Source organism: Mandrillus leucophaeus, unplaced genomic scaffold, assembly GCF_000951045.1.
Source record: "Mandrillus leucophaeus isolate KB7577 unplaced genomic scaffold, Mleu.le_1.0 Scaffold140, whole genome shotgun sequence".
Taxonomy (NCBI): domain Eukaryota; kingdom Metazoa; phylum Chordata; class Mammalia; order Primates; family Cercopithecidae; genus Mandrillus; species Mandrillus leucophaeus.
Window position 1 is genome coordinate 1,679,002 of NW_012101366.1, and position 12,126 is coordinate 1,691,127.

Here is a 12,126-nt window from a genome sequence, read left to right on the forward strand (position 1 = left end):
CTGAAGGAATTAGAAGAATGAACCAGGCACAGGGGGTGGGTTTCATGTTAATGCTTAAATAGAACATGGGCAGCAAACTGTATCAGCAAATTGGTGTATTTTTTGGCACAGCATAGACATACTCAGTGGAGTTCCGTGAAAATCATGGGGACATTCAGGCTCTCCAAGTTTTTAAACAATACATTTTTTAAAATACATAAGAAGGAATTCCTCAAATTTACAGATACTCAAATTGGCTATTTCTCAGATTCTATTACAAAGGAACAAAAATATTCTGAAATTGTTGTAATGTTTGGTATATTGGAAATCATAATTGGAAGAATAATTATCTCAAAATGGTTTTATTGTTTTACAGGACATTTTAGAAAGTATGTCAAAGACATAGAAATAACTCTAAAAGGTGAACATTTTTAAATCATAAATAGAAAAGGATTGATACTTACCAAAATTTAATATAAAGATTCACTTTGATGTTCTTTTGACAATGCTACCGTGTCTTCATAAAAATAGTCAAAATTGCTTTTAGCTTCTGGACATATTTATCAAAACAAACAAAAACAAAAATATCCTAAACACCTGATTATCTGAGTGATGGATGAATTTGAGTGTATACTGAATGAATATGAGTTTGAGTGTGTATTACGATGTCATGTTGCTAATAATAACTACTACTCACTGAGTGCCTTCTATAGGCAGCCAGTTTACGTGTAATTTACTATTATTCTCACAATGTACCCTTGAAGTAAGTATAGGATACTGGCTCAAAGACATTAAGTAACCTTTCAAGATCCTGTAGATAGATTAATAAATAATAAAATATGTAAATCTAATAATCCTCTGTTTTCTTTCAGCCACTGTATCAGGACATTCTTTTACAGACAGCACAAATACACATTTTAAAAAGGGGCTAAAACTATTTTAAGTAGGCAAAATTTTATCTTTTTTGTTATTATAAAACATTTGAGACATACAAAAAGACAAAAAGTTGCATTCTTACCTAACAAAACATTAGAATAAAATAAATACCCACGAACTCCTCATCCAGTTTAAGAATTGAACTTTGTTCACAATATTAAAATTCTCTCAGTGCTTATCTCATTCCTATATTTTAAAACCAGATAGTCATTAATCTATTATATTTTTTAAAATTATGGCCCAGCACAGTGGTTCATGCCTGTAATCCCAGCACTTTGGGAGGCCGAAGCAGGTGGATCACTTGAGGTCTGGAGTTCAAGAGCAGCCTGGCCAACATAGCAAAACCCCATGCCCACTAAAAATGGGAGTTCAAGACCAGCCTGGCCAACATGGCAAAACCCCGTGCCCACTAAAAATACAAATATTTAGACAGGTGTGGTGGCAGGTGCCTGTAATCCCAGCTACGTGGGAGGCTGAGACGTGAGAATTGCTTGAACCCAGGAGGCAGAGGTTACAGTGAGCCGAGATTGCACCACTGCACTCCAGCCTAGGCGACAGAGTAAGACTCTGTAAAAAAAAAAAAAAAAAATTTCCTTTTGTCTTGGTAATAGCTTTAAACATGTTTTTTACTTCATAAAAATGGAATCTTATTGAATATAATCTTCTTCAGCATGTTTCCCCTAAAAAGTATATTATGAGGATTTACCCAAGTGGAGATATATATATGATTAATTCATTTTCATTGCTATAAAATATTCCCTTTGCATCATAATTTATTTATTTATTCTTCTGCAGGACATTGTAGTTGTTCCCAGGTTTTTGCTCTTTTGAATAATGCTATATGAACACCCTTGAACATGGCTGCTCTTTCACTACAGTATTACAAAGATTAAAACAGTCAGCTCCTAGGCTACTCTCGCAATAAATTTCAGTAGGTAATGCCAAGTGGAATTACAAAGTCATTTTACCACAATGACATCAGAAAAATGTCAGTCTAAGCGTTCAAAAATTCTTTTCTCCATAAAAGAAAGATAAAACGGGTAAAATGTGTCAGGATGAAATGTTTAGAAACTCTGAAAATTAACCAGTCTTCCAACAACTCAGGAAACATGTTTTTTAAAAAAAAAAAAAAAAAAAAAAAAAAAAAACAGCCGAATCTTGGTGAGAACAGAAAGGTTTGTGGTGTTTTAACTCATCATATTTCCATCTTCCCCTTTCTAGGTCCATGGTAGCCTTACCAAATAATAGCCTGCATTCTTAGCATAAACTAGTAACTTGGCAACCTCTGATGGGGAGATAGGGAGTGGATAATGGAATTGGAGCTCCTTCAAAGCCTCAATCCTAGAGAATTATTATTATTTAACCCATCCAGTGCTTCCCTGCATAACTTACTTGCAAGGCTGTATTTGCCCTCATGAGGTTTTCATACAGTGTGAAAAGCCTTTTTCTTAGAAGTATTTGTTGTGAAAAATTAGTGGTGATCACTTAACTTTATGGCTGCTTGAGGTGGTGGATAACAATGGGGCAAACAATAGGTTAGCCAAAAGCATCAAAGAAAAAACTGAGAAATAAAATGTGCATAAGGACTATCAAAAGCCACATCAGATTCCTAAGAATCTAGAAAACCACATGTATGATAGGGCTATGTGCATACTCAGGTTTGTGTTCCGACTCAGGACAGACCTGAAAAGGCCCTCAGCTCTTATCTAAAGCTGACTTTGAGGCTCTGTTCAAACAGGAAGTGAAGGTCCAGGTAGAGTTGTCAGCTGCCTGGCTAAATATTTAAAATGTGCGCTCACACACACACACACACACACACACACACACACACACACATAGCCCCTTGGCAAAGGCTGGGGGACTGCTGGTTTTAAGCATTAAAAAATATATATTTATCCAATCATTTACTGACCAGTAAGCTAACAATGCAAATAATTCAGTAGCGTATAAAACATAGAACACGGATCTTACACAACTATTTCAGAAAATTCACTAAGAAAATGACAATAACAAAAAGGAACAAAAACAAATCCTGGAAAGAGATGAGAATATGATTTCTAGTTTTGCCATACCGTTTTGTTTAAAATGTCCAGTTTTCCATAAAAATGTTTGAGACAAGCAAAGAAACAAGAAAGTATGCCCCAAACAGAGGAAAAACAAATCAGTCAATAATAACTGTCCCTGAGTAAGGTCAGTTGTCAGACTTACTAGACCAAAACTTTAAGCTAGATATTTTTAATAATTTAAAGAAGTAAGTTAAACCATGTCTAAAGATTGTATGAGGATGTATGACTCTATAAACAGAATACTAATAAGGACACAGACATTGTTAAAATAAAAGAACCAAAGGAAATTCTGGATTTGAAAAATACAATAACTTAAATGAAAAATTTACTAGAGGGGCTTAGTAGATAGAAATGTGAGCAGGCCGATGAATATGTCAGCAAACCTGAAGATATCTAGTCTGAAGACTAGGAAGAAAAGAGAATGAAGAAAATGAACAGAGTTTCAAAGGCCTGTAGGACATGATCAAATGTACCAACATATGCATAACAAGTTTCAGAGAAGAAAAGAGAAAGGAGAAGAAATAATTTTTGAAGAAATTACAGCTGAAATTTTCCAAAATTCAATAAAAACATTAATCTACATATTCATGAAGCTCAGTGTGCTCCAACTAGGATAAACTCAGAGATCCATACCTACACACACCATAATGAAACCATTGAAATCCAACGATGAATAGAAAATCTTCAAAACAGCAAAAGAGAAGCAACTTATCACCTCCAAAAATCCTCAATAAGATCAACAACTTATGTCTCATCATAAACCACGTAGGCCAGAAGGCAATGGGATGACATCATCAAAGTGCTGAAAGAAAAAGACTGTCAATCAAGTATTCTATGTCCAGCAAATCTGTCCTTCAAAAATTATGGTGAATTTAATACATTCCCAAACATGCAAAAACCAAGACAATTGATTACTGGCAAGCCTAGCAATGAATTCCAGAAAATTCATTTCCTTATAAGAAACGCCAAAAGGAGTCCCTAGGTTGAAATTAAAAGATATAAGACAGTAACTTGAATTCACATAAAGAGATAAAATACAACAGTGAAAGTAAGTACATAGGTAAATTCAAATCATGATATAAATGTGTTTTTTATTTGTAACTCCTCTGCTTTAAAAGGCAAACTCACAAGCCATACTTATTTATAAATCTGTATTAATATGCCCACAGAGTATAAAGATGTAATTTGTATGGCAATAACAGCACAAAGGAGGGCATTGGAAATGGAGCTATATAACAAAAATACAGAGTTTTTGGATACTTTTGAAATTAGAATGGCATCTAAACTAGCTTGTTGAAAGTTAAGGCATTAATTGCAATCCACAGAGAAACTAGTTAAAAAGCCCTCAAAAATATATGAAAATAAATGACAAATAAATTTAAATAGTACACTATAGAATATCCAACTCTAAAGAAGACAGTGATAGATAAATAGAGGAACAAAAAAGACAACATATAGAGAACAAATACTGAAGTTATTGTATCAATTTCAACCCCCACCAGCAGCATATGAGTTTGAAACACTCAATTCTTGTCCATATTTGGCATTTTCAAATTTTTCAATGTTTTCCAATTTTCTGGGTGTAAAATGCCATTTATAAATGGTATTCATTTGTATTTTCCAGGATGTTGATGAAATTTAGCATTCTTTTTCATTCAGGTGTCCTCTAATATAAAATGCATTTATATCATTGCCTAATTTTATATTGAATTGTTCATTTCTTAATTATTTTTTGAAATTTTAAAATATGTTCTGGATACTCTGTCATGTTTAGGTGTAGAAAATATTTTCTTTCAGGTTGTGGCTTATGTTTTCATTTTTTAAAATTATTTATTCCAAGAGAACAATTCCTTAATTTTCTTTCATGACTATTCTGTTTTGAGACTTCATGTCCACTTTCTAACCATGAAGTTAAAAAATATTCTCAAGTCTTCTTCTTTTCCAAGGTATAATTTTTACAGTTAAGTCTTTGAATCATTACACTTTTATATATTCTATGAGGTATGGATACAAATTATCTTCTGCATCCTGTACCTTTTTTATTCTTCTTAATATGGATAATCAATTTTCTCAGCACCATTTTATTAAAGCACCATCATTTGTCCACTGATCTGTAATGGTATGTTGTCACATACCCAGTGTCCCTATGCAGTTGGGCCTGTTTCTGCAATCTCTGTTTTACCTCATTAGTCCATTCATCTATCTCAGAATCAGTACCACATACTACTCATTACTTCAACTTTATAAGAGGTCTTGACTATCTGATAGGATAAATTTTTCCACTTTCTTATTCTTCCTCACTAGATCTTGACATTTTCTTTGTTCTTAAATGTATAGTTTAAACTTACCTTGCCATTTTGCATGAAACATTCCGTGACAGTTTTTTTGCATTGAGTCTACAGATGAGTTTGACGAGAATTAACATTTTTAGATGATTGAGTCTATTTGTTTCTGAGCATATGTTTACATTTATTTATACTTTCTTTGAAGTTTCTTAATCAAGTTTTATAATTTCTTCTTGGGCAAGGCATGGTGGTGTGTGCCTATAATCCCAGCACTTAAGGAGGCTGAAGTGGGTGGATTACTTGAGCTCAGGAGTTTGAGACCTGCCTGGGCAATATGGCAAAACGCTGTCTCTATAAAAGATACAAAAATTAGCCAGGTGGGGTGGCATGTACCTGTTGTCCCAGCTACTCAGGATGCTGAGATGGAAGGACTGCTTGAGCCTGGGAAGTCAAAGCTGCAGTGAGCCAAGATTGTGCCATCTCATTCCAGCCTGGAAGACACAGTGAGGCCTTGTTTCAAAATAATAATAATAATAATAATAATTTCTCCAAAGAGAAAAAATATATATATGTAGGTAATTCATGCTTTTGAAAAGAATTTTAGTGGCATCTTATTAGAATTACTTTCTCTGAACTGATGTACAAAGGGGCTGTTTATTTTTTGCTAAGTGGACATCAGTATTATTGCAAAACTAGTAATAATTTATCTATAAGTCATTTGGGATTTCTTTCTAATATAAATCTGCAAATAATGATAGCTTTATTTCTTTTTTTCCAATAATTATACCATTTTAAATTTTGTATTTCCTTATTACATGTGCTAAAATCTCTGGTATAATGCTGAAGATAATTGATCATGGTGAGTATTCTTGTGTCTTTCTAGATTATCTGTTTCACGTTAAATATTATTTTTACTACAGGCTATTGTAAATATTTTACATTTTGTGGAAGAAATTACCTTTCATTGCTACTTTTCTAAGAATTTTCTTTCTCCTGTGAAAGGATTTTGCATTGTATGAAATGTTTTATATGTGGCTATTGGTATTATCAAATGAATTGTATTTAATTTATTAATGTGATGAGTTAATTAAATATTAAAAATTTTGTATTCTTGAGATAAACCTACCTTGGTTATGATTTATTATCATTGTTATACATTTCCACATTTAGTTTGCTAGTAATATTTTGTTTGGAATTTTTGCATATATGTTCATTACTGAAATTGGTCTTTAATTCTTATAAAGACCAATCAATCTAGAGCATCAGGGCTTCATAAAGTGAGTTTGAGACTGTCTCTATATTTCTCTACTTTAGAGTAATAGTTTGGTAAAACTGGGAAATTTGTTTCTTCAATGTTTCGTAAAACTTTCCTCTAAAGTCATAGAGCCTTGTTATTTAGAAAGATTTGTAACTACTGATTCAAATTACTTCATTATTATGAAACTATTTGGAATTTGTATTTCTTTTTGAGTCAATTTAGGGGCAATGTGTTTTTTCTTGACATTTACATATTGGAGCTAAATTTTCAAAATTACTTATATGAATCTGTTCATTATATCCTCTTTTAACACTTTAATGTTTGCAGGAGCTTTAGCAATATATCCTTTTCATTATCATACTGTTTATTTTTCCTCTTTTTCTTGATCAATTCTGACAGAAGTTTGACAATCTTCTAATTCCTGTAGAGCAAACTTTGGCCTTTGTAGATGTCATATATTTTATGAATTTCTTCTATTTTTATTATTTGTTTTATTTGGGAGGGAGTCATATATTTATTTTACTAATTTATTAAATTATTTAGCTCATTATTTTCCAACCTGTAGTCTTTTCTATTTATTAGAACTATAAATTTTTCTTTAAGTATTATTTGAATTACATACTGTTTTCTATAAAGAGTTCTCAAGAGTGTGGTTTTTAAAATGTCTTATTTTCATTATCTCCTTTTTTGAGCCATTAGTGTATTAAAAGTGTATTTTTAAATTTCCAAAAGTGTGATTGGTTTTAGTCACAATTTTCGTTATTGACTCAGTTTGAATGTAAGATATTCATAAAATTTGGTTTGTATCATGTTCTTGGAAGTTTATGAGATCCGCTTTATTGACTAGTGTTCTTACTATTTTTAAAATGTTCTTTGTGTACTTAAATAGAATGTGTATCCACATATTATTGAGTGTAATGTCTTATATGTCAATTAGCACAAGCTTATCAATTATTTTGTTAAAATAGTCCATATTTGGCTGAAGGATGTTTGCAGGATTCTATAATGGCTATTTAAAAATGTGGTGTTAAAGTTTCCAAATATCATGATAGATTTTTTATTTATCTTTATGAAACTGTTAATTTTTGCTTTAGATATTTAAAAACTCTGCTATTAGGTACAGTAAAATTAAGACTATTATATGCTTATAAATCCTTTATTCATATTTAATAATTATCTTAAGTAAATATTTTTATCCTCAATTATATTTATGATATTAATATAGCAAAAACAGCTTGTTTTTCTTTTCTAGTATTTTCCTGGTTTATCATTTACGATTCGTTTACTTTCAAACTTTCTCTTTATTACATACTAGGTCTATCTCTTATAAATAGCATGTCTGGATTTGTTTTCTAATATGACTGTGTATTTTAATTGGGGAGTTCAATTCACTTATATGTATTATGATTTATAATATACTGAAACGTATCTCTATCATCTTATTTTGTTTTTTCTTTTTGTTCCATTATTGGTTTGTCTCCTTACTTTCACCCACCCCTTGCTTTATTTTTAATTGAATTAGTTTATTTTTTCTCTATATGTATAGAGATATTAGTATATTTTTTCTCTTTTTTCAGAAAATGCACCCTTTTTTCTATTATTTCAGTAATTACCTTTAAAAATTTAACCTGTTTATAACACATCCTAAACTTCACTATCTGTTTTTTCCCACCAACAATACAAGAACTTTATGTTTTCTTTATATTTTAAAGCAATACTCATGTCCTAACTTACATGCTTAGGACTTTAGTTGTATTTGTAAAAGAATAATATCACTGATGAGGCATTATTGTACTGTTTTAACCATCAGTGTTTCTCTACACTTACTCACTATTTACCATTTTTCTTATCACCATTTATCATTGTATCTGAAACCTCTGTTCTGGGATTGTTTTCTTTCTTCCTGGACATTTTTAAGGATTTTCCTTTCTGATGGTTTCTCAGTTTTTATTTATCTATGATGTCTTTTACCCTCATTCTTGAAAGACAGTTTTGCTAAGTACACAGTTCAAAGTTGACAGTTTCTCTCAGCACTTTAAATATCCTCTATGCTTTTCTGGCTTCCAATTTTGATGAGGAAAAATCAGCTGATAGTCTGATGATCATTTCTTGTATATTTTCTTTTTTTTTATCTTGGATTTCTTTTAATGTCTTCTTTTTGGCTTTGTTATACTTTATCTTGTTTACCATGTATTTTTAGTGGATTTTACTGGGTCAAGTTGTTGAAAATATCTACATATTAGGAAAATCAAAATTTAATGCAGCCAGTCAATGATATTTTGTGATACGTCCCTCGCAATAGACTGCAAGCAATCTTGCTGATTTCAATAATAGTGATTAATTTATTTTTAAAAAATGATTCAAGTACCTATCATATGCCAGAAACTACTATAAATACTGAAAATACTATGGTGATCCGGATAGGGAAATTAGGGTTCCTAATGAAGAACAATGATAAAGAGATAAACAAATAGAATATGATACAAGTTCATGTGAAAATGTGTTATGGATAACAGTAAAGGATGAAAGAGAGCTAGAGGAAGACTGAGCAAGAAGGCTAGCTCTGTTAGCTTATCAGAAAGGCTTTACTGATAAGGAGAGATTTGTGCTGAGTGAAGTAAAGGAAGAATTATGTAGATATGTGGGGAAAGAATATTCCACACAGGAAGAAAAGCAAATACAGAAGCTCTCTCATAGGGTGGGGCAAATAAGCAGGTCTTGACATGTTTAAGAAACTTCAAGACCTGAGTGTCTGAAAGTGAGTGATCTGCAGGAGATGAGGTGAGAGAGATAGTCAAGAGCTACATGATGGGATGCATGTGCACGTCTACACTCACACATACACACAAACACGCTGTGGTGCATACACACATGTATGCATATGTAAATAATATTAAAGATGAAGGGTCTATTTCTAATAGTTAGGGCATAAGGATAGCGATGGTGGTAAGTGCTGATTGTGAAGAAGGAAAACCGTATTGCATTTCATATACATTTTGCCATACATTTGGCCTTTCTTAAAATGTTATATTGCTGTCTACCCTAAAATGACTCAACAAATAAGGTATGCATTGAAATACTTGTGTTGACTCCAATAATGACCAAGTCCTAAACTGCAGACAATGGATATTTACCATGTATACTATATAGTGCTTCAGTGAATTCCTTAAAACAGCCAAATAAGACTGCAATTATCTTACCTAATCCAATTCATATTACAAAAGACTAGAGAACATAGATGTGATTGATGGAAGATTCTTTTCTTTTCTTTTTTATTGAGACGTGGTCTCACTCTGTCACCCAGGCTGGGGTGCAGTGGCATAATCTCTGCTCACTGCAACCTCTGCTTCCCAGGCTCGAGTGATTCTCCAGCCTCAGCCTCCTGAGTAGCTGGGACCACAGGCGCCCACCACCATGCCTGGCTAATTTTTTGTATTTTTTGAAGAGATGGTGTTTTGCCATGTTGCCCAGGCTGGTCTTGAACTCCTGAGCTCAAAAAGATCTGCCAACCTCAGCCTCCCAAAGTGCTAGGATTACAGGCATGAGCCGCTGCGCCTGACCCAATGGAGGATTCTTAAAAGGAATTTAAATATTCTGACCATCCTGCTCAGTTCCCTTCCTAAGCTTTGATCCCACTTAAACTAAATGTGCGAGAGAAGGGGAAGGAGAGTAAGGAAATCACACATGTCCACAAACAGGAGGAGTAATTTTCAGTCTTTAACTTGATGCATGTTGAGCTTAGGAATTTGTAAGTTCACTTTAGACTGTTACCAGAGTGGAATGGGACATTCACTAGAAGGCCTGACATATGTGTCAGGAGTTTGAGAGCTTGTATAAAGATGGAGGAATACTCAGGCTTGTCACCTGGAGAAGAGATAAGTGGAGAGCTGGCTGAACGTGCCCATGTGGGTAGGTCCAAGAGAAAGAAGTGAGCAGCTGCACAGATGCAAAAGCTCTTGGTGGAGCAAGGATTTTCCCCCCTGCAGGCCAGTGGACAGAAGCCAATTTTAATCATTATGAAAGGATTTCACCAATAATGGTCACCTGCGAGGGAAAAGCCACCAGTAGAACGAGACTGGAGGCATGTGAAAGAGCTGATGAAGGCCTGCAAGGTCAGCCAGCGAATGCATGACCCACCTCAGTGAACTTAGCAGATACAGGTCACTGATAGTGGACCTGAGGGTGTTCCCATTCATAAGGAGCAACAGTTGGATGTCTGCTGTGACTGAAGGCCTTTGAAAAACCCAGAGAGATCACCAACTTGCACTGCTAATCCAAAGTCTTTATGACTTTTCCTTCTTCCCAGTCTCCGGAGCTGTAGGATCTGGAAAGTAGGCAGGAAGGAAGTGGAGTAAGAAGGAAAAAATATATACTATAAATTATATAGCCTCCCCTCCCCAACACACACAGATGTACACATCACATTTGCCCACTGCTGGTCCCTGATCCTGTGGGTCAGCTGAGGAGTGGGGGAAGCCTCAAATAAAATGTGACATTAAAGTTTTCAATGAGGCTGAACTGGACTTTTTAATATCTAAAGATGAGATTATTTCTGTAGTAAAAGTGACCTGAAAAGCTGTGGAATACATCAGATAAAAACTAAAGAAAGACGAGGGCTTGGAGAAAAATAATCCAGCTTCCATTTCACCCCATTCAATATATCAGTGTATTATTAACTTTCTATTGCTGCTGTAACAAATTACCCCAAATTTAGTGGCTTAAAACAATGCAAATTTATGCTTTTCAGTCCTGGAAGTCTTTTGACAGGACTCAATGGGCCAAATCAAGATGTCAACAGGACTACATTCCTTCCTTATTCAGGGGTTGGCAGAATTCCTTTCCTTGTGGTTTTAAGAGTTAGTTCTCCATTTTCTTGCTAGCTGTCAGCTGCAGGCTGCCCTTAGTTCCTAGAGGACTCTCCCCATTCTTTGTACCTCTACATCTCAGAGCCAACAAAATGGTATGGAATCCTTCTCATGTCGTCATTTTTCTAACCCTTTCTGTCATTATGTCTCTCTGTGACCACGGTTGGAAAAGGTTCTATGCTTCTAAGGATGCATGTTATTATGATATTAGCTGTGCTTTTAGATGGTCTTCATTATATGGAGATACATTTCTTGTATACCTAATTTGTTGGGAAATTTTATCATGAAAGGATGCTGAATTTTGTCAAATGCTTTTTCTGCATCTATTGAGAGGATCATATGATTTTATCCTTCATCCTGTTACTGTAGGATTTGCATATGTTTATTGATTTGCATATGTTGAAACAACCTTGCAACTTAGGGATAAATCCCACTTTATCATGATGTGCTTTGAATTTGGTTTGCCAGCATTTTGACTTTTATATCCATGTTCATCAGGGATATTGGCCTGTAGTTTTCTTTTTTTGCAGTGTCTGGTCTGGTTTTGGTATCAGAGTAATGTTTGCCTTATAAAATTAGTTAGAAATGCTACCTTCTTTTTAATTTTTGAAAGGGTTTGAGAAGTATTAGCATTGATTCTTTAAACGTTTGTTAGAATTTACCAATGAAACTTTTTGGTCCTGGGTTTTACTTTGTTGGGAATTTTTAAATTTTTGATTCAATCTCCTTGCTATTGG

The 12,126-nt window shown here is 33.7% G+C and overlaps 1 protein-coding gene across 2 annotated transcripts in view; it reads left to right on the forward strand.

The window, feature by feature from the left end:
- HDAC9 (histone deacetylase 9) overlaps positions 1-12,126 on the forward strand; it is a 927,644-nt gene that overhangs the window by 728,136 nt on the left and 187,382 nt on the right. The gene's annotated exons all lie outside the window — the stretch shown is intronic.